This window comes from Balaenoptera physalus (genome assembly GCF_965194825.1).
Source record: "Balaenoptera physalus genome assembly, chromosome: 6".
NCBI classification, from domain to species: Eukaryota; Metazoa; Chordata; class Mammalia; order Artiodactyla; family Balaenopteridae; genus Balaenoptera; species Balaenoptera physalus.
This window is the reverse complement of record NC_138885.1, coordinates 118350131-118372158: the sequence shown is the minus strand read 5'-3', so window position 1 is coordinate 118372158 and position 22028 is coordinate 118350131. Positions and strand designations below refer to the sequence as shown.

The 22028-nt window shown below is 39.1% G+C and overlaps 1 pseudogene across 1 annotated transcript; it reads left to right on the top strand.

Moving 5' to 3' along the window:
* Nucleotides 1-258: 258 nt before the first annotated feature.
* Nucleotides 259-9837, top strand: LOC309662262 (cyclin-Y-like protein 1 pseudogene; annotated as a pseudogene). Its single transcript has 2 exons — nt 259-603; nt 9737-9837. The product of its transcript is annotated as a cyclin-Y-like protein 1 pseudogene (transcript).
* Nucleotides 9838-22028: the final 12191 nt, after the last annotated feature.

The following is a 22028-nucleotide window of genomic DNA, read 5'->3' as shown; positions in this document are numbered from 1 at the left end:
CTCTCTCCCTCAGTGGCTGCGCGTCTCAGCGCTTGTCTGGTTCCCAGCCCTTTTAAATAAGCGGGTCTGGTCACCGCCCTCACAGACTAGTTGGTTCCGGGGAGGCAGCGGCGGGGGTGCGGCCGGGGCCGGACCCCTGCCCGGGGCCCAGCGGCTGGGCAGGGGTGCGGCCGGGGCCGTACCCCTGCCCGGGGCCCCGGCGGCTGGGCGGACAGGAGAGCGGCGGGCGAAGTCGCGTCTGCATGTGCGGCACAGCCCCGGCATAGCCCGGGGCTGCCAGTGCCCGCCGCGCCATTGTTGGGGGAGGGGGCGGCTTCTGTGCTCGGCAGAGTCGGGGGACGAGCGGAGGCGGCGGCGGCGAGGAGTGAAGGCGCCCCATGGGGAACTCGCTGTGTTGTTGCCTGTCCCCCAATGCCAGCCCCAAGTCGGGCCGGCGCAGGGGGTCAGCGGAGCCGGACTGCGAGTCTGAGGTCTACAAGGCGGCGGCCGGGAATGCGGTGGCAGTAGCTCCGGCGGCGGCTACCGTGGAACCCGCCGAGTTGGATTTCGCAGGTGGCGAAGGCCACCACCTGCAGCACATCAGCGACCGGGAGATGCCCGAAGGTAAGAAGCGGCGGGCGCGCCTCGCCCCTCGCGGGGTCGGCGCCGTCTGCTCTCGGGCTTACCTCTGGCCTCCGCCGCCCCCAGGGTCCCCCGGGAGGGAGACGCCGCCTAGGGCTCCTTCTTGCCCGGAGTTGGCTCTCCCAGGGCTGGGCACCGGGGACGAAGGCTGGCTCTGCTTGGCGTCCCCACCCCTTATTCTTTACCAGTCGCGTCCGGCCAGTCTCCTTCCCTCTTCCCTACCCGAATGCCCAATTCTTTCCCCCGTTCCCATTTCCCAGCCCGGCCTGAGACCCTCCAATCCGCGACCCTTCCTGTTCGTGGTTCTATTTAACATCTCGTGGGACTTAGCAGAGACTTTCTGGTGTAGTCTCTCTTTTCTTAATGCAAACTTAAATACTCTAACTTCGGCGTATCCATCCCGTCTCCCTATCCAGATGGTACCTAAGCGAAGGAACTAGGTAAGGGCCTGATGACAGATTTCTATTCCTTAAGGTAGTTGATACTCGAGACAATTAAGACAAACATTAGAGGATTTGTCATTTAAATTCAAAATAGAGATGGACAGAGTCAGTGTGGTGTTCTTAACTAAAATTCTTTGGATTTTAATGTTTTCAGTCGCCCTGATAGAAGCTACTTTATCCCTTCTAACTATAATTTGAACACGATAGGAAAGAAAATGGTGGGAGAGGGGCTTAAAATAACTGTGAACGGTGTGAAACGTTACTGCCACGGCTGCAGAGAATAGTTGTTGGGTTTTTTTTCTTTACCAAAGGAGACCCCATGGAGTTCTGATTACTTTTAAATTCCCACTTTGACACAAGTATGTCTTCAGTTGCACAGCCTTAACCGACTTCTTTTGCACGTTGCCTGTTCTAAGGGAGGGGTGAGGTGGTTCCTGAGACTGCTGGACAGAAGTTTCAAAGGAGAAAAAACAAATTCAGATTGTAATTTGTAATATAAAGGTTTGGGAGTTAACATACCACATCCATCCTGCAGAAAAATGTCTCCATGGCTCCCTCCTCCTCCGCCCCCCCCCCCCCAGTAGAATACTATTTAACTTTAGGAATGTTCAGGTAAAAGTTTTGTAGACTAAGTGGCTGGGGGTGGGTGTTGTCGGGGAGGAGAGGAGAGAGAGAAGAGAGGAAATGTTTGATTTTTGCCTCTAGAATTTTGGAAAGGGATGGCTCTAGGTTAAAAAAAAAAAAAATTCTGGGTAGCATAGTGGCACTTTAATAAAGACTGTTCTTTGAAGTATAAAACATTGTATCATAAAGATGTTAAAGCCCCACTGGCCCATTTGTTTCATTTAAATGCCAGAGATTATTTCATTATTTCATAGACGAAATGTCTTACAGCTCTTCTATTTAAATTTTAGTTGGGTTTATTTAATTTCTTTAAAAGTTAGAATAATTAAGCCTGTGGATTCACCCTTATGATGGACGTGGCTTTGTAAGTGGAAAGTACTCCCTTTTCAGAATCGTTAGATATTGTGAAAGAATGAACAAATTATGTGAATTAATTGTAGCTTTAAACACAAAGCATGTAAGTACTTGTGAAAACTGCTCTGCTTGTTGCTATAAGGTAAGCCTCTAAATGATTTTTAAAAACAGTTAGTAGTTGGCTAGTGTAGGATGAGAGACGAAAATTGGACCTTTATAGAATTCTTTTAAGATTTACAATGCATTTTCTTGTGTATTTCACTCGGCCCTTCCATCTACAAATAAGGCCCGTATATATTCTCCCTCTGTTGCCGATGAAGAAGCCAAGACTTAGAGATCTGAAATGACTGTGTAACACAGCTACTGAACAAAAGAGACAGACTTGGGAGGTGGTAGATATGCCAAATTCAGTTCTTGGGATGCTTAAGAAACTGTTTAGAGTGCACCTTATATTTTATTATAATTTATCCATAAGTTAGGCCTATCTCAGCATACTCCAGTTTTGATTATTGCCATTCCAGTTTATTGTACACAACTCAGAAGCAACATTTACCTCTCCATTCTCTGTCTGTACATACATTGCAATGGATATGAATAAAAGTAGAAGTCATGAAATAGCCTAAATTTATCAGTCAGGTAAACACGTTGATATAATTTAAAGAGTTTGTTCTGGTGAAATCCAATTGAAGCCGAGAATGCCCTGGACAGAGGGACATTAGGGGAAGCTGGTAAGCGGGCAGGTAAGGTACTAAGCATTTAGCATACGACTATGTATGATAAGGAAGGAGTGCTAAATCAGGAACTGGAAAAATAGAGTTCATGAGTACAGAATTTACCTTTTTATGTTTAACATGATTGTTAAAATTTCATTTCAATTTGTCTTTTTTGGGGGGGCATTCGATAAAGTGATAAGAGAAACCTCAATTTCAGCATTTGCCTATTAATTAAGTTTCCATAGAAACAAGGTCAGAACACCAAATATAAAGTACAGGCACATTGGAAGTTTGCTCTTCATGTCTTTATTTCAGACAATTTTGTATCAGTTTCCCTGGAAACTGAGAAATACCTACTCAGATATAAAACATTTTGGCTTTTCTACAGTGAAGAATTATTTGGTTACTTAGAGAAAATCGTACATAAATGATGCTCTGTCTTGTTCTTCAGAAACATTGGAGAAGAACATGATTTCTTCAAGCCATCTCAAAAAAGTAACTCCTAAGAACGTAGTATAGATTTCAGATAGACTCAAAAGAATTTTTTACTACTTTGTCTTTAACAGTATATCTAATATAACTGATGGTAGTGTCATAATAGAAAAGAAGATGCTACGGTCCTATTATCTGATTTTATTTTTATTCATCAACTTTTCATACAGCCTTTATGTTCTGACCTTAGGAGCTTTGCTAATTTTCTGGTGAAAGGTGCTCTCTCAAGTGACCCCTACCTCCCATCCCCCTGAAGAGTGGGTAGGGAAGGAATTGGCAATATGATGTGGAAAAACCTCTGAGCAACAGATCTTTCCTTTTTTTGGTGACAGTATTAATGAACATTTGATGTGAAAGATTGAGAAAACACAGAAAAGTCCTTCACTCACACTCAGAATATCCAGAATTTTTATTAATATTTTGGTGTTGATTCTTCCTGAACCTTTTGTATGCATATAAACATAACATTGTGTTTATTTTACAAAGATGGGATTGTTCTTTATGTGCCACTTTGTAACTTTTTGTTATAAAGAAAAGTAACGACATGAAGCTCCTGTAACCGTGCTGACACCTAGAGAGTGCTCCAGGGTGATGTCTTTCCATGCAGCTGCGCATAGCTCTACAGCCTGCCTTTTACCAACTGTTTACTGGGCCATCGAATAACCTTGGAGCATAATTCATTTACCCAGCCTTTATGGTTGAGCATCTTTTATAATCCCATTATAATGCTTTATTCAGGGGACACAGATAAAAACTGATGCATTGTATTGATACTTCTCTATAGCATTCTGATTGTACACTTTGTCTTACGACTTAATTAAATTCATAGGGTGAGTCATTTTGTAGTAAAGGTATTTTAACATTAAATGTTCTTTTTCCAAATTAAAGTTACCATTGATTTTTCACTGAACATTAGATTTCCTCTTTTAGGTTTTCGTGGTTCTTGGTAACCTGTCTTGTGTCTTTGATTCTGAGTAACTAAACTACTACTCTAAGAGATCTGAAATTAACTCTGGTCCTAGGTGACAGACACATCAAAAGACAGCATTAGAAGAAATCTTAGATGATGTGGGAAAATTGGGAAAACCTTAACTGGTTTTGGGTACACTGAAACATGATTATTAGGCACCATTCCAGAGGCAGGACAAACAGTGGTTAGACAAGACAAAACCCGTATCCTAACTCAGGTCCTTACTTTCTAGAGGTGCCTGGGGGCTGACGACACAAGAATAACATCAGGTAGTGAGAACACTAAGAAAGAAAATGAAGGTAATGGGCTGGGGAGGAGGACAGTTTTACAAGGGGTGGTTAAAGACAGCTTCTCTCCTTAAGCGACCCATGAGCAGTCCTAAGAGAGCCGTGTGAGGCTGTGGGAGAAGAGGCTTCTGTGCAGTTCCTAAGAAGGGAATATGCTTGATGCGTGCCAAGGACAGAAAGATGGGTGGCTGCAGCTGAGTGAATGAATGCCAGGAGGAATATGGGGGATTAAGACCTTGTATGCCTAGTGGGCCTTGACCAAAAAATATGAATTTTAGTCTAATTGTAATGGGAAACCATTGAAGGATTATATGCAGGGGAATGATGTTAATTCTTAGAAAAAGGGAAGGGGGGTAGAGAGGGCGGAGGGAGATCAGACCAGCTACTGTGTGAGAATAGACTGTAAGGGTGGAAGGAAGCAGAGAGGGAGACCAGTTAGGAGGCTGGTGCGGTAGCTCAGGTGAGAGCCAACAGTGGCTTGAACAAAAAAGCGATATTAATAAGGGTCTAAAATAGGCTGTAGTATATAGATTGCTCTTGCATTTCATTTGATTCTCACCATGTTCTGAGTTAGGTAGTGTAGGAATTCTTCTCTTAGGTATAAATTGAGTTGTCCAAGGTTTTAAAAATGAGTATTGATAGAGAGTAGGACTGTAAATTCCAAATGCATGGCATATAGGAACAGAATTTATTGTTGACATTATGTGAGCTTCTTTGGAATACTACCTTTTTTCTCAGCCTTTTTTGTTGTTGTTGTTTTAGTGTATTAAAGTAATAAAACTTAAGAGTTAAAACAGTAACACTGCGTAATGTGAAATGAAATGAAGGTAACTTGCAACCCAGAAAGGTTCTTAAAAGTCCAAGAAACTGAGTAAAGTGCTCTTTAGAAATATATAAAGCCAGGTGTACTTACCTATGTGTCACCTCTCAGTCATGATCACTGTAACACTGATTGAGGATTAAAATAAGGCAAAACTGAGAACCAGGGTAGAGGCAGGTACAGAAGCAGTTGGAAACCAGAGCTGGGAAGTTTGGAAGCCAGGATTGTCCGAAGCTAGGAAAGCAGGATCAAGGCTTGGGTGAGCAGTAGCCTGGCAGGTGCAGGAGCCTGCTGTGTACCCGCTGGTGAGGCAGCCCAGCTCAGGGCTGGCTGGCAGGAACTCCCTGACTGCGGTGGAAAGTGTGGACGCAAAGAGATGAAATCATCAGTTTACATGGTAATTGTAAAGATTGTAATGTTTGTATTATGAGCCATAAAACTAATACACTGCACAGTATAGGGATGCTAGGGCAGTTCAGTAAATGCAGTGGTTACCGTTAAGTAAACTGGTGCTCAGCAGTTGGCCCAGAAACTGCTGACATCTCCTGTTTATTTGGAATATATTGAAATCAATATGTCGATATTAATCGCTTTCTGAAATATGCTGCTTCTGTCAGATGCTTTCTTGGTCACTTCCCTCTCCCTCTAATATTTTAACAAGGACAAATCATTTATCGACAGTTTGATAGCATAGTTTTAACACTTTTAGCCTTCAGTAATGCATTTCATTTGTTCTAAGTTGCCTATGTTTTCACACTTTTAACAACTGCAATTGAGATGGATCTTAACAACTGGTAGAATCTTAGATTGGAGGAAAAACAGTACTCAGTGTCGGTGGTGTTTTACAGGTTTCCTCTGAGGAATGTTTACATGAAGACCAAGTTTAATTTTTTTTTAATCATACTTTTTCTACATCGACCTATCATGCTGTCAAATAAGTTGCAATTTAAATTGATAATACAAAAATGATGGGTCTTAAAATACAGTTTTAATCATAACCCCTAATCATGAGCTCAAGAATATTTCTCCTGGGTAAAACATTCTTAGAGGTTTCTAAAGAAATAACTTTCGGAAGAATCCATGTAATTTCCTGAATGCACAGTAATTCCCTGAAGTCTCTAAATTACTGTGTGTGCATGTGGTGGGGAGAGGGATGAGAGGGATGGTGGGTGGTAAAGCTTTGCTTAATAGTTGGCAGTCTTACCTTTGTGATAGTGAAGAGTGTGGTAGGTTTTATCATAGTCTCCTTAGGCTCTTGGGAAGATAGTTCATGGGAAGTGCAGAAATATTGTGTGTATGTATGAGTTTACTGTCTAATGGCTCACATGTCCATTCTATAAGATAGTGATGTGGTATTTTTCATTAGCAAAAAGTGCAAGTTATATAGAAAATTGTTAGTTATATAGGCTATAAACAAAAGATTAATATTTTCTGAAAACCTCATGCAAACTGACAGCAGTAGGGCCCTGGTGTTTACAGTACATTCAAATGATAGGCCAACTCACCAAAGTGGAAATAACACTGATAACTGTGGGAAAATGGTCAAACTGTGTAATCAGAAGAAATACAAATTAGATCTACAGTGAGGTTCCTCATTCATATCAGTAGGAATTTTTTTTTTTTTTTTCAAGTATCCAAAGCAAGGGTAGGAACTCAAAATGTCATGATTGGTAGCATTATACCCTAATGTGCCCCCCACCTTCTTTAGGAAGCAATTTAGCATTGTACATGGAGCCGTGAAAGTGATCTAACCTTTTGGCTTAGTCATTCCACTTCCGAAGATCTTTGCTAAGGAGATAAAACCATTATTTTAAAAAACTATGTACATAAAGATTTTCCTCATAATATTTTAAGAATAGAACTTTGTAAGCACCAATCCCCAGCAATAGGGGATTGGCTAAGTCCAGTATAGGAATAACACTTGATGGGCCAGTGTGTATTCATTAAACAATAAATATGCAACAGTGGGGTGGAGAGCGCTTGTTAGTAACAAGAAGACATAAATTGTACACTAATTAGAGCTTTTTTTAACGTATAAGAAAAGCAACTAAAAGTAACAGTTGTGAATCATTGTGTGTTAATGATTGTGAATGGTTGTGTGTAACTTTTAAACAGAGCATCGTTTTGTCTCATGCAGATTTTTGTTCATGATATTTGATAAAGGAATGAGCAAGTGACTTTTACCTTTCCCCACCTTTAGTGTGATCATCAGTACTGCTGATTAAGCAGGTCTCCTTCAGTTGCAAGTTAAAAGAACATCACAGAGTTAAGCACTACTTGACCCAGGAGTTAAATGATCTCCTCAGTTCTGCTCTCCTCTGTTGATGTCTCCTGAAAAGCCTTTCCCCTCATGATAGCAAGGGGAGTGTCCAGCAGCTCAAGACTAGCTAAGGATCCTAGAGTACAGTTCTGCCTTTCTCTTTTCTTGGCAAGCCCCAGGACAGCTGTGATTGATTGGCCGTTCCTGGATCCTGTGCCTACCTTTGAACCCCCTAGGATAGAGTAGGGAGAGTGCCAGCTTTTTTCTGGTCACTTGGGCTAAGTTTACTTTTTTTTTTTTTTGCATGTTGTCATTTCTTTTATCCCAGCCTTCTTGACTTTTGTATTTAGATCTGTAGTAGCACATCTTGGTTTGGCGGCTGTGTGTGTGTGTGTGTGTGTGTGTGTGTGTGTGTGTGTGTGTGTGTGTGTTAAAGCTTGCTTCTCTTTGATTCTGGCACTTAATTTTCCTGGACTTCCATTGAAAATTGTTAAGTTTTACCATGCCATAGACACTGATAAATAAGACAGCTACTTTGCAAACATTTCTGCTTATTTTTTAGATTCAAATGTAGTCTATTTACTTTCTTTTTGGTATAGGTAAGTAGTCATGAATTCTTTCGGAAGCTATAGGTTAGAGGCAGCTGTGAAAGTCTCTGCCTGCCATTTTGTGTACAGCTGAAATAATTTATTTTCCCATTGTCTTAATTTTTCAAATATGTAGGAGAAAAAAACTTTAAAATAATTGTATGGGTCTTTTACATAAAAATGTTGAATAGAATATTTTCTCCAAAAGCAGCTTGATAAACTTCAAATTCAGTGAAGGAATTTTCATGAAGAACAAAGCAGTTGGTTTAGCTCTGTAAATTACTAGTGCTGGCAATGACATTAAAATGGATGGCTCAGATTCCTGTTAAAACGGGAAGTCCAAAATTACTGTTCGTGCCACATTCTTTCTGGGTGGGAAAAGGGGATTCTAGGTAGATACATTTGTGAAATGCTGGGTTAGACAGAATTCACTACTAGACTAATTAGTTTTTAATATATCAATGTGTGTATTCTTTGGATTCTCTAAGAGGCAGGGATATATTTGTATTTCACTTTGACCATCAAAGCCATCTTTCAAAAACAGATCAGTTATTATGTGGTTTGGGAAATAATTGCCTTAACCATTACTCTTTATCTGAATCTTGGTCCAGTTTCTTAAAAGATTGGTTAAATGGTTTGAGATGGACTTTGCTGAGGAAGTGTCATAGGGCTTTTATGTTTGTTTGTTTGTTTGAAACAACAACCTTACTATCCTGTGTGGTAGCTTGTGCTTGTTTTGTATTTCTGCCTAAATAGAAGACGCTATCCCACCTTGGTGCAAGGTGGGCTACAGGCAGACCCACCTTTTCGTGTAGGTATGGCCAAAATTTTTTTCTAGTAGCCCTATGATCTGCTCCAGAAAGTACTCTTATTGAAGCCCCAAATTAATCATGCAGCGTGGAATGAAGAAGTGAGTTTAGCTTTGGAAATAGAGGTCAAAGTTAAAAATCACTCTCATGGAAGTGTTCCTCTAGATTAGAACATTGAACTTTTATGTAGTCCTCTTAAATCTGCCATGATGAATAGCCCCCAGATAAACCACAGCCAATGAAATGAGTTCATTTGTTGAATGGAGTTAGAATTAGCCATTTGATTGTCTGAAGAACATTTGCCAAAAGCAACTCACTTCGTTTTGGCATATTTGATATATTGAGCTGGTATCTGACAGTAGTTGGCCACAGCATAACTTGCTTCTTGAGACTGTTCCTGGAATGTGCTAGTAATATCAGCTTTAAAAGAGGGTGACTGAATTTTTAATTGATAAATAGGAGGGGAGTCACATATATGATTCATCTAAAAATGGCATAGATTATTTAGGTGCAAGTTAAAGAAGTCTAAGACATAGCCATGGTTTTACTCCACATGTATGGAGAGTTTCTACAATTTTGCTGTTTCCCAATAGAATTTTTATATTGTGCCTTTACTAAAATTGCCTTTTTGTCATTACTAAAAGCTCTTCTCAAGACTATTAATAAGTGGTTTCAATCAATGTGTAGCTATCTTTAAAATCATGTATTTTTCTACTCAACTAAATCACCACACCTTTTTCTCTTCTTCCTATACAGACTTAGCTTTGGAACCAAACCCTTCTGACCACCCAAGGGCAAGCACCATTTTTCCGAGCAAATCTCAAACAGATGGTAAGGCAATGCTTTTTTTTCCCTGAGAAAAAGAGTGAAAACTGTTTTTGTTTTGTGTATTATAGGAGGTATTTAGAAAAACTCTTACAGTGGTTTAAATGTTTCACTTTTTTATGTATTCACTTGTCTTATTTTAATATGTTGATGATACAGTTTCCTTTAGTTGTCAGTGTTTTAGGGAGGAGAACACTTAGACTATCTGTTTATACATTTTGCCACCTCTTTATCAACATAGTCAACTGGCCACATGATTTAGATGTGGTCTATTTCTCCATGCTACTTTGTCCTTTTCCCCTTGCTCCGAAGAGCACATATGTTAAAGACAAATGATAGGGTTTAGGTCACAGTTAGGTTTTCATTTGGTCAAATCAGAAAAATCAGTTGTTATATGTGGGAATTGAGCCTTGTGATTTTGGCCCTGTTTTACACAGTGTTCAACCAGACGAGCCTATCTCACATCCAGATTTATGCTACTCAGAACTTTTAAGCTATTCAAAACTTTCTCATCCTAATGTAGTGCTGTGCCAGGGTAATAAGAGCAACATGCCATATGGGGTTTTCCAGAAGATTATCCTCAGCATGTGAAACTCATATACATTTCCTGTGTCCTCCTTGTTTTAAGATGAGAATCAGAACCGTAGAATTTTTTGCACTCCTGCTTGCCTGCTTGTCTTCCTGAATGTTATGTTAAATCCTAGTTTATTTGCTAAAAAGCCATACGTGACCAAGTTTTTCAGTTGATTACGAGAGCAGGAATACAAGAAGTGAACATTCCATAATATTTAAAGTGATGCAGCACAATAAAAAACGGAGGTTTGGTTTTTTGTTGTTGTTGTTTTGCTTTTGGTTTTTTTCCGTTAGATCACTGGTTTTTATAAAAGGATATAACTCAGGAACAGCCAGATGGAAGAGATGCATAGGGCCAGGCATGGGGACAGGGCACAGAGCTTTGATGCCCTCTGCAAGGGTACTACATGCTCACCAACCTGGAAGCTCCTGGGGTTTCTAACTTGCATTTTTCTAGTGTGTGTACTTGAGCCACTCATTTCTGGTTAGGATTGCTCTATTTCTCAGTTTCTTCCAGAGCCATGAGCTGCTCACATGTAGAGGGGCTCTGGAGACAGTAAAAGAAAAGCTGTCCCATGCCTGTCTCTCTCTTCAGCCTTAAGGAATCCGTGCCTGTGATGCCTGTCTGGAGTTAAAGGAGGCAATGTGAGCAAGAGTGTGGCCTAAGACCCTCTTCAGGCTTTTATTCTTCTGGCCTTTGTTGGAGCAAAACCGTTTTGTGTGCTGTAGATATGTTCATTTAGGTCAGCACACTCATTTTAAAATTTACGTTTAACATAGGTTACTTTCCAGTTGTGTATTTTTTCAGTAAGGTATTTGAGTAGGTTACCATTAAGTGGTTCAGGATGCTTCCAGAGATCCTGGTGCGTTCGGAGACGAGTGCCTGGCCAGAAACTGGTTCTTAGAGTCGTCATCTGTGGATTGTGGTAATTAAAGTAAGCTGTGTGTAAATGAAGACTGAGAAAATACTCCTGGCTAGTAGTTCAGCTATGCAGCAGGTACATTTTTTTATTAGCTAAGTTTCTCACCTGGCCTGATTTGCTTTGTCCTTTTCTTTTGTAAATGGGGAGTCTTTCATTTGTGCCTAATACAGAATATCTATTAGGTCAAAAAAGTGAAACTAAGTTTTTAGATTTTATTTATAGGACTCATCTTGCTGGGTGATTTAAATTATATATTTTGTTGGAAATTATTTTAAAAAATAGAATGGAATTCTATCTCATTGTGTTATTGGTAATCCATCAGATAATTAGTGACTACTTTTATTTTTCTATGGCATTTGTATCAGAATTCATCAGTTAATTTTTTTTATTCTTAGTGCGGGAAAAGAGGAGGAGCAACCATTTCAACCATGTAAGTAAACAGTTGAAAAGTTAAGAAATTAATAGTTTGAATTAAAAATATGTCTGCCATGATTCCTAAAAATATGATGGATCCAATACTGTTAGCATGGACCTCTTTTTTGTAGATTTTCTAAATCTCTATTTTCCTAATTATCAAATGGATTCAGGAAAGTCTTTGACTTAGTAGTGCCCATTTTTTAAGGGTTCTGACATTTACGTTAAATTTCACTAATACGGTTGTAGTATAAAGATCTGCCTTAAATTCTTTTGCCTTATTTTTTTGATCTTATTTTTTAACCAAAGTAATAAAAGTATAACAGGTAAGTTAATTTTTAGCACTGTCCATTGACTTCTTGTCATAGCAGGTGAAAGCTGAGCTTCTTCGCTCCACCATGACGTTATTTCCCTCCCTGTGTTCCCTCAACATGTATCAGTTTTTATTAAATCAGAATCAATGTTTACATTACTACGACTCTGCAAATATTGTGCATTACTGAGCCATAGAGTTCTCTGACTGTGCCTCCTCCTTGTACACCCTTCATTCTTTTTCTTAAATATTAATGAAATTGGAGCACTTCTGCACTTCTCTAGGATAACCCAATCCCCCTTTTCCTAGCCAACGTGATCTCACACAGCCAAATGCAGTAAGTAGCTCCCTGCCCGGTCTCCCTGCTTTCACATTCTTCATTTTTTCTGTGGAATTAATTTCCTGACTATATTCACTTGCCTGTTTTCTAACAGCTATTTTTTTCCCCAAATGTTTTAACATTTGTCACATGCCTATGAAAACTATTTTCCGTCTACTAAGCCACATCTGTTCCATTTTTTTCTTGGAGACACTTTGCCCCAATCTTTTGTCTTCCTACTCCCATATAGACTAGTGTTCCCCTAGGCCTGCTCTATGCCTCTTTTCCTGGGATATCTGTGTGAAGTCATCTGGGATCTCACATAACTCTGCTCTCTTATGTTGGATCCCCTATGTCCTAGATTCTGTTTCCCTCTTGTCTTGTTATACTTCCTTGTTTTACTGGAGCACATTTTCCTGGGAAAAGGGCACATGGGCAGAAAGTTTAGAGAGATCTAGCCTCTCTGAAACTCCTTCTATTTGATAAAGTATAGAATTCTCAGTTGAAACTAATTTTTGCCGTTCTAAAGACATTTCCCTCTCATCTTCTCATTTACACTGTTGCTCTTAAACCTGTTGACATTGTATGGTACATTGTACATGACCGATTTTAGTCATTTTCCCCCATCCCTTCCTTCTCGGGAACCTTTTAGTACCTTCCCTCTCCCTGGGATTTTGAAATTTCATAATTTGGTTTGGTATAGACCTTTTTGGTGTGTTTCTTTGATATTCTGTTTTTTTCTTCCAGGTTCCTATTATTCAGATGTTGGAAGTCTTAGACTTACCAGATCGCTAACTTTTTTCCCCTCCTGCTTTGCATTTTGTCTTTTTGTCCTGCTTCCTGGAGATTTCCTTGACTGTGCTCTAATCCTTCTATTGAATATATTGTTTTGTCTACCTTATTTTCAATTTATAGAGTTCTCTTATATCCTGTCATTCTTTTTTTCACTGATGCAATTTCAAGTTTTCATTTGCTCCTGAGTTTTTATCACTCCCATCAATTCCTTCTTCCCGTTTTGTTTTGTTTTTTTTTAAAGCGTCCTTATATTTTATTTTATTTATTTATTTTTTGGCTGCATTGGGTCTTGGTTTCTGCACGTGGGCTTTCTCTGGTTGCGGTGAGCTGGGCCTACTCTTTGTTGGGTGCGTGGGCTTCTCATTGCAGTGGCTTCTCTTGTTGCGGAGCACAGGCTCTAGGGCGTGCGGGCTTCAGTAGTTGCGGCTCATGGGCTCTAGAGCGCAGGCTCAGTAGTTGTGGCGCATGGGCTCAGTTGCTCTGTGGTATGTGGGATCTTTCTGGGCCAGGGCTCGAACCCGTGTCCCCTGCATTGGCAGGCGGATTCTTAACCACTGCGCCACCAGGGAAGTCCCATTCCTTCTTCCTGTTTTGATCTCTTACTTGTTGGGGGCTTCCCTCAAACGTGTGATGGTCCTTGGCTGTCTGTTAAGATCTAATTGGAAGCATCACTTGGACAACTCGTTAACTGATGGGCCTCACTGCAAGGATTTGGGGACCACGCCTCTGAACTCTGAGCCTGCCTTGGGTTCTGTAAGACAAACTGGTTTTCTTGTTCCTGTCCTAGTCAGCCTCTGTAGGTACCAAGGTTGTGCTTCCTCTGTTCTGCCATGTCAGTTACCACTCCTTTATCTAGTCTTTTCACCTTTCAAACATTAAAAATCATCTGCTGTTTATCCTGTCTTATGTATAGCTTTTTTAAAAAATGCCTTTAATTCTAATGAGATGATATCTGAAAGAAGGGGGAGAGGAAATAGATTTGTGGTCAGTCTACTCAAACTTAGATTTATTCTTTGAATATAGGTTCTGAGTTTGAAGTTTAATGCAATATAATTAACGATATTAATTCAGACAATATTTTTGATTATACCTATAATTAGAATATTATACTTTTCTACTAAGGCCTTGAGTATGAATTCTATTCAAACCACTCACCCTACCATATTGTCCATTAATGTGCAACATAGATGGAGTATTACAGACTTTTCAGTGAAAGTCATTGATTCTTAATAAACGTATCCAAAACTTGTGAAAAGGGGGAAGAAAAAAGTGAACTTCAGCTTTATTCTCTCTCTCTTTTTTTTTTTTTCATTTATATACTTTTATTTGGGAATGTTTAAATCAATACAGAGAAAACGAAATTTCAGAGACAATGAATATCATTAGTTTGGATATCATTACTTTATTATAAAAGAAACACGGAAATTATTTACAGGATGAAAGATTTCAGAACTTCAGTGGCAGCTTCACGTGATGCCATTGGGGGAACGGGCAGCTTCACGTGATGCCATTTCAATAGTGACTTATTTTAGTCGACATATTTTCCAAGAATGTCACCATCTCTAAATAAGAAATAATCCTTGTCATCTAGAACTACTTTGGTGCCTCCATATTCTGGGAGAAGAACTTTATCTCCAACTTTCACACTAACTGGTTGAATCTCTCCACCCTTTCCTTTAGAGCCTGATCCAACAGCTACTACCATTGCTTGCAATACTTTTCCTTGCGATTTTTCTGGAAGCATAATGCCTCCTTTGGTTACAACTTCGGGTGCACTTCTTTCAACTAATACTCGGTCAAAGAGGGGAAGAAACTTTCTAAATGCCTGTCCTGCCATGACTCGGGTTGCCGCACTTCGTACTCTCGCTCTCTCCAGCTTTATTCTTTTAATGGGTTAAAATCAGAGGCAGTAGGCACAATGGGAAGAGTCATTGGGTGGGGGCAGGATTTCAACAGGTACTTGACCTTTAATGATAAGCTTTGAGGGTTGTTACTTACTAGCCTCCTAGGTATGATTATTTTCTAGTCTTCACCATTAAACCTGCAGTCTACTAAGCAACCTTTCCCCTTATAAAGATTGTAAAAGTCCATGTATTTTGTCCTTAGTGCTGAATGAAGATAAATACTCTTCTTCAGTGACCAATTGAAATAATACCTATGAACATTAAACTGTCAGTAGTGTTTTTTGCTACTTGTTTTTTTTTTTTTTGTATTTGCATTTTATACCCTTATGTGTGTCAGTGCAGTTTATTGAGGTTGTGAGCCAGCAATGGTAAAGCTTTAATCATAAGGGACAGTTATCTTAAATTTTCAAGCAAGATGAGAGGAAAGTAATCTGCTGGCAGCTAACATATCTAGGCTTTGCTCAGAGGCTTCAATTCTGCCATCCTTTAGTGAACACTAGATGCTGGAAAGTTTGAATAGTTTCAGGAGTAGGCCTGTGGAAGTGTTTCTTTTGTAGGATCGAGCCAGTAGACTGTAAGTTGCTGATACAACTTAAATGAGCCCCCATAGGATTATAGAGCACATCTAATTAAAAATTTTAAATGTTTTAGCAGTAATATTTCCAAAGACAAATCAATATACATTCATAATAGAAAAAAAAGTTTTTAATAGAGGAAAACAGGATAAATAGCACCCAAAGCTCTACCAACTAGTCTATATTTTGGTACATTTCCTTACTATTTTTATTCCCCTCATATATATAGATTTTTGGTCAGAATTGACTTTTATTACGTGTAGTGTATGTCATATTATACCCTAATAGTAGTGACCTTAAAAGATAACCTGCTTCGTTTAGAATCAAAGTATTTGAATGAGTGAATTTTCATTTTTCATGCTGTATCTGTTTTTTGAGATTCTAAAATTACACATTAACCAAATAGCTTAAGGACCATATCAGAGTTTTAGTTTAAAACATTTCTAGCTTGAAGGAGAAATTAGTCTTCCAAATAGTGATACTGTTTCAAATATGTTACATCTAGAACTTTTTGTTAATAAGGAATAAGTGGCTTTGCATAAAGCATCTGAAACAAGCAAAATGGTGTTTTATATATGCCATTTGGATATTTCTGATTATTGGATACTGGCAATTTTTATTTAAATGCTCTGTATTTTAAAAAGCATCAACTAGATTTTCTCCCTGCCTCACCTTTCATGTATTTGTGGAGGACATTGATGGGAGAGTGTGACAGCATGGTGAAAACTATTTTATATTAATAGGAGGAAGGAAGGCTCATCTGAATTAGTAAACAAACAAAAACCAAAACCAAAACCCAGCTTTAAAATTGTTCGTATTCTGTGGTATTAAAGAATGCTACTCTTCCTTCCAGTGGCTTTCAGTGATTGGGATTTGGTTATTGGCCTTACTTTAAGGAACAGAGTTGTCCTAACATAGTTTAGGCCATTTTAGTATTTGACTATTGCCGTGTTCATGGGCTCTTCACAAATAAATGGATACTTCTAAAGTGTTTTAAAGATAGTTCATTCTCTAGAGGGTCTCAAAAAGTTCTTTGTCACCTATCCAACACCACTGTAGATAAATTCTCACGAATTTGTACCTTTAGTAAGATTTACCTCCAGTTGTAACTGATCTTAAATAATTTCTCAAACACTTGTCGAATCCTAATTTGTCCCAGATTCTGTGCTCAGTAGCTGGAGGTAGGAGAAGAATCTTCCTAACCTGGAGAAGCTTGTTTACTTAAGAGGGTGGTACTATGCAAGCAGCTGAGACCATGGAACAGTTGGTAAATTAGATGTGTGAGTGTGCAGAAAGTGAGAAGTTTTGTGGTGTGCCTGCTGGCAAAGGGATCCTAGAGGCAGATGGGGTCAAGCTTGCTGGGACAGGAGGAAGAAAAAGGCATTGCAGGCAGAGAGCAGCATGGGTGAGGCAGGAGTGTCAAATAACACGTAGAACAGAATTAGTACAATTTTGAAATGAATGGCAAGTATTCTCTGAGGTTCTCACTTGAGTAATGTAATGGCAGTCTTACTTAAACATGAAGTGAGAAGTTAAATTCTCAGAGTTGTTTTATCCGTTTTTTTTGGATGCGAGAGAATCTTTAAGCAGTACCTTTTTGTCCTCCAGATAAGGAAATTGAGGCCCAGAGAGACTTATGGCCCCCAGCTTTTTAGTGATAGAGCAGCCCTGGCATGCCCAGCCTCTGATTGGAAAACGTTTGTTTCGTCACACTGTCTCCTGAACATTTATTATTGGTGTTCATTTACTGCAGTGAAATGCTCCTACATCGGTATTATATAAAGCATTACGTTTTATTGTAGTAAATGAATAGAAATAGGAAATCTCAGCTGCATTTCATTGCTTAAGGAAAAAACCCTGAAATCTTATTCTAAACTTTTTACATTATTATAAAGGTAATTTATAATAGGTGCTTGCCAGGTTTGATTATAGGTACTATATCAAGGCAGCATTTTATAACCCATTTCTCAAAGCTCGTCTGTGGAAGTCAGAGTATAGAGGTTTCCCATAGAGCTGCACATGATATCACACTCAGGCAGTTCATGGAGTGTAAGAAAAATCTTAATGCTTTATCGTTTGACATTTTAACCGAGGAAAAACACACACTTGATAGGTTTAACTTACTGTGACATTTTCTTCTATTTCCCTTCCCCTTCAGGTATCTCCAGGGCAGCTTACTAAAAAGTATAGCTCATGCTCAACAATATTTCTAGATGACAGCACGGTCAGCCAGCCTAATCTTAGAACCACAGTAAAATGGTGAGTACAAGTAGGTTGCCAAGGGCTGAGTGACAGACCCCCTTATCGCTAAAAGCATCCTAGCCATACATAAGTTCATTCATTTGAATTGTCCTTTTCAGTGATCAGGTTAAAAAACTGGTGTCAACTATAGATTGATTTCAAGGACCTAAATATGAATTTTCAGTTTCCATTTTAATCTTAGAGCGCATGATAGAAGGGAAAGCCAGTTAGCAAATAAGAAATCCCAGAAAAAGTATAAATCTTTATTTGACGCGTTTCTGTTGCTAAGCCATTGTTGAACACAGTGAGAAAGAGAGGTGCTTTTGATTGGCTGTTTCTAGAGACAATTATTACTGTATGAGTTGTAGTCCTCAAACAACGTGCACTACTTTGGAAGCTGCTCTTAGAAGAAGGAACAGCTTGTCCCCTGCTGGCACCAAAGCGAATCTGCATTTAAATTTAATTGGAGTTTGTCAGATTTATCCCACTGTGCTTTTTTTTTTTTCCTGCACTCTTTCTGTATGAAATTTTACTTCTCCTTCCTGTCCCCCAAAGAGGGGGAGAATATATCAAACCAGTCTTAAGAAATACACACTCAAGCTTAATTTCTTTGTAGATGAAATTTGTTCAACTGAGGTTTTAACTTAATAGACACATTTAAGTTTTGTTTATATATATATATCTCCAACACACTGTATCACTCACAGCAGAGAACAATAAAAGAGGTGAGGTTTCGGAAACATGGCTGTGGTCAGGCTTATACTTAAGGAGACACGAACAGTGTCATGATGATGGAAACTATTCTTTAATTTCTGGGAGCACCTCATAGTCCACAATTGGAGATGCACTTTCAAAACACCCTAATGATGAACCTTTCAAGCTTATTTAAGAGAAAAAAACCAAACGGGATGCAGAGCTTCTTGCCTCCTCCCTCGCGGTTGTCCACGAAACATTAACATCTCCTTAGGATATGAATGTTGATTTTCCAGAACACAGTTTGGGAAATGCTATTTGAAAATATTAATGTCCTTATCCTTAATTTTATTTGTTGTCTTAATTTTATAAGCTAATTGTATTTTTAATTGGTTTTTAATGTGCCAGCTTTTTTTTAGCTATTTAAATTATCAGTAACTTCTACTTTAATTAAAGACAGCAAGTTCACAGTCATAATAATGTAACTTTCCTCTCTTGCTTACAATAATAGTTGCAGTCAAGTCATGTTTCAGCAAAAACTGAGCCCCATCTCTAAAGTCCTGAGTTTGGGCACTTATCACATAATCACTCAATGTTTTTCTTCAGCCAAGACACTGAATCTGTGGGTACAAAAACCACTCTACTTTGGCTAGAGTCGCAGCTTCTTTTGAATTCAAAAGAGTCTGATGTCCAGTATATAATTCAAAAGTACTTTGAAAGTAAACCTTGCTCAGGGACTTCCCTGGTGGTGTAGTGGTTTAAGAATCTGCCTGCCAACGCAGGTGACACAGGTTCGAGCCCTGGTCTGGGAAGATCCCACATGCCGCAGAGCAATTAAACCCGTGCGCCACAACTACTGAGCCTGTGCCGTAGAGCCCGCGAGCCACAACTACTGAGCCCGTGTGCAACTACTGAAGCCCACGCACCTAGAGCCCGTGCCGTGCAACAAGAGAAGCCACCACAGTGAGAAGGCCGCGCACCACGACAAAGAGCAGCCCCCGCTCTTGGCAACTAGAGAAAGCCCGCGCGCAGTAACAAAGACCCCATGCAGCCCAAATTAAGTAAAATTAAATAAAATTAAAAAAAAAAAAAAAGATTTACCTTGCTCAGACAAGAAGGTTTCATCCTTTTTTTTCCCGACCTAGTCTAATTTTTGGAAGTACAGTAAATTTTAATTTGCTCTCATGAAGTTTTAGAAATGATCATTCATCACATTCATTATTGGTGAAATAAAGGTTTACTGAGAAAATTAATAGGGCCAATTGGCTTTTAGGAATGATTTTGAAAATGTTTATCATGGGGTTAGTTTTCAGTGGGGTAGCTGTTCTCAGTGGGGTAGGTGAGCCTTATTAGAATCACTTATGCAACTTTTCAAGATATATGTTTCTGGATGCACAAAGTCCACCCGCCTGCCCCCGCCTCCAAGACACAGTGTCTGTGTGTCTGTCTGTCTGTCTGTCTCTCTCTCACCCACGCACACACACCTGTTGACAAGATGGGGAATGATGTGAAGCATGATTATATGGACAAAAGCATCCCGAGTGATTCTCCGATCTTAACCCTAACTCATTCATCCCTAAACTTTGCTGCACGCTGCAGTCATCTGGGGATCTTTAAAAACAGTCCTGATGCCCAAGTCATACCCAGTGCCGGTTAAATCAGAACATCTTGAAGCAGAAGCCAGGCAGTTTTTAAAGCTTCTCAGATGATCCCAGTGTGCAGCTGAGCTTGGGAGCCACTATTTGGTTAGAGGGCAGGAGAAAGAGAACTGCTTCTGATAATTAGTGGGACCTTAGGTAAGTCAGTTTTAAGCCTTGGTTCCCTTATCTGTAAAATGGGTGGTTTAATTAAATGTCATCTACGGTTCAGTGGTCCTTTCCATCATAAAACTTCTAATGCTGTGATTTTAAAATCAATTTGAAGATGAAACTTTGAAGCACTATAGAAGTATCCATATTTGATGCTAACGGTGTTACAGGCCTTTATACAAGTGCTAAGATTCTATAGACCTATTCTAAAATTCAGATTTGCCTTCCCTCAATTATTTTGAGTTTCATTTTAGACACTGAGAACAAAGGGGAGCATATAACTTAACCAGAGAACCCCTTTGTTGCCTAATATACAACATCTGTGAATAACTTAGGAATATAGTAACTTAAAAAAGACTACCTAAGGACTTGTATCTATCTGTTCGTTAATACTTTATTTAAAATAATTTGGAAATACCTGTCATTAATAGGATACTGTGTAGTATTATGCTGTCTTATTAGCACTGCTTATTTCAGGATAGCTAGACCTATCATCAGTTTTGTGGCTATAAAATTTTGCTATTAAATTTTCTAATAATTATGTAAAAGTGATTTGAAATCATTTTGGTATAGAGCACTTTTATTATTTACTTTTAGGGAAATAATGGAAAACGGATGGGTAGGTGGATAGCGAACTAAATCAACTGAAATGCAGGGGCTAACAAAACAACCACACACACACACACACACCCCCACACACAAACTACTATATGGCTTAAATTTAAGCATGTGTATAGATAGATATAACTTGTACAGGACAGAAGGTTTTGTGGGTAGAAGGACAAATGACAGGGGACATATGTAATAATTTATATATTATAATAATCAACCAAAACATGCCTTCTAACAGCATATCTAGCATTTTGGGTCTCCTAATTTTGCTAAAAGCTGAAGAACCTAAAACAAGGGGGAAAGCACCCATGTGGTACTGTTCTGAATTCGAGGATTTCGGGGCCACTGGGCCTCTGGAAGGTCTTCCCTCCTTGCTAACCCCTTTTTAAAAATGTCTTCAGGCCTGATATGATAAAAATCAGTGATGACAATGTATTTTTTTTCCTCCACAGTATGACCTTAGCAATATATTACCACATCAAGAACAGGTGAGCTCTTTTGAAACCTATCTTGTTATTCCAGCTAATTAATTTACAAGGTATCAAGTTTAGTGTTAGGTAATAACTATAGATGTTACTGGCATAAGCTTTTATTATTAGAGTGCTTTTATTACAATATAGAAGTGAATCATTTATTTTTCTCTTAGGACCCTTAATTCTTAGGTTACTGAGCATCCCAAAGAGTATTTGTTTATATGGGTTATATTGATAATTTACTGTATTAGAAATTGAAATTGAGAATTTAAAAAATTAAATTCATTGTATATTAAAACAGGGTGTGCCTTAGCACTACTGAAATTTTGAGCTAGATAATGCTTTGTTGTGGGGTGTCGTCCTGTGTGTTATAGGATATATAGCAGCACCCTTGGCCTCTACTCACTAGATGCCAGTAGCACCTTCTTCCCTCCACATTACGACAACCAAAACTGTCTCCAGCCATGGCCAGAAGTCCCCTGGGGGACGAAATCACCCCTGATTGGGAACCCCAGTGTTCAACATAAATCATTTTTTTTAATGAAAAATAACTATTTTCCACAACAAAAAATATTGAGAG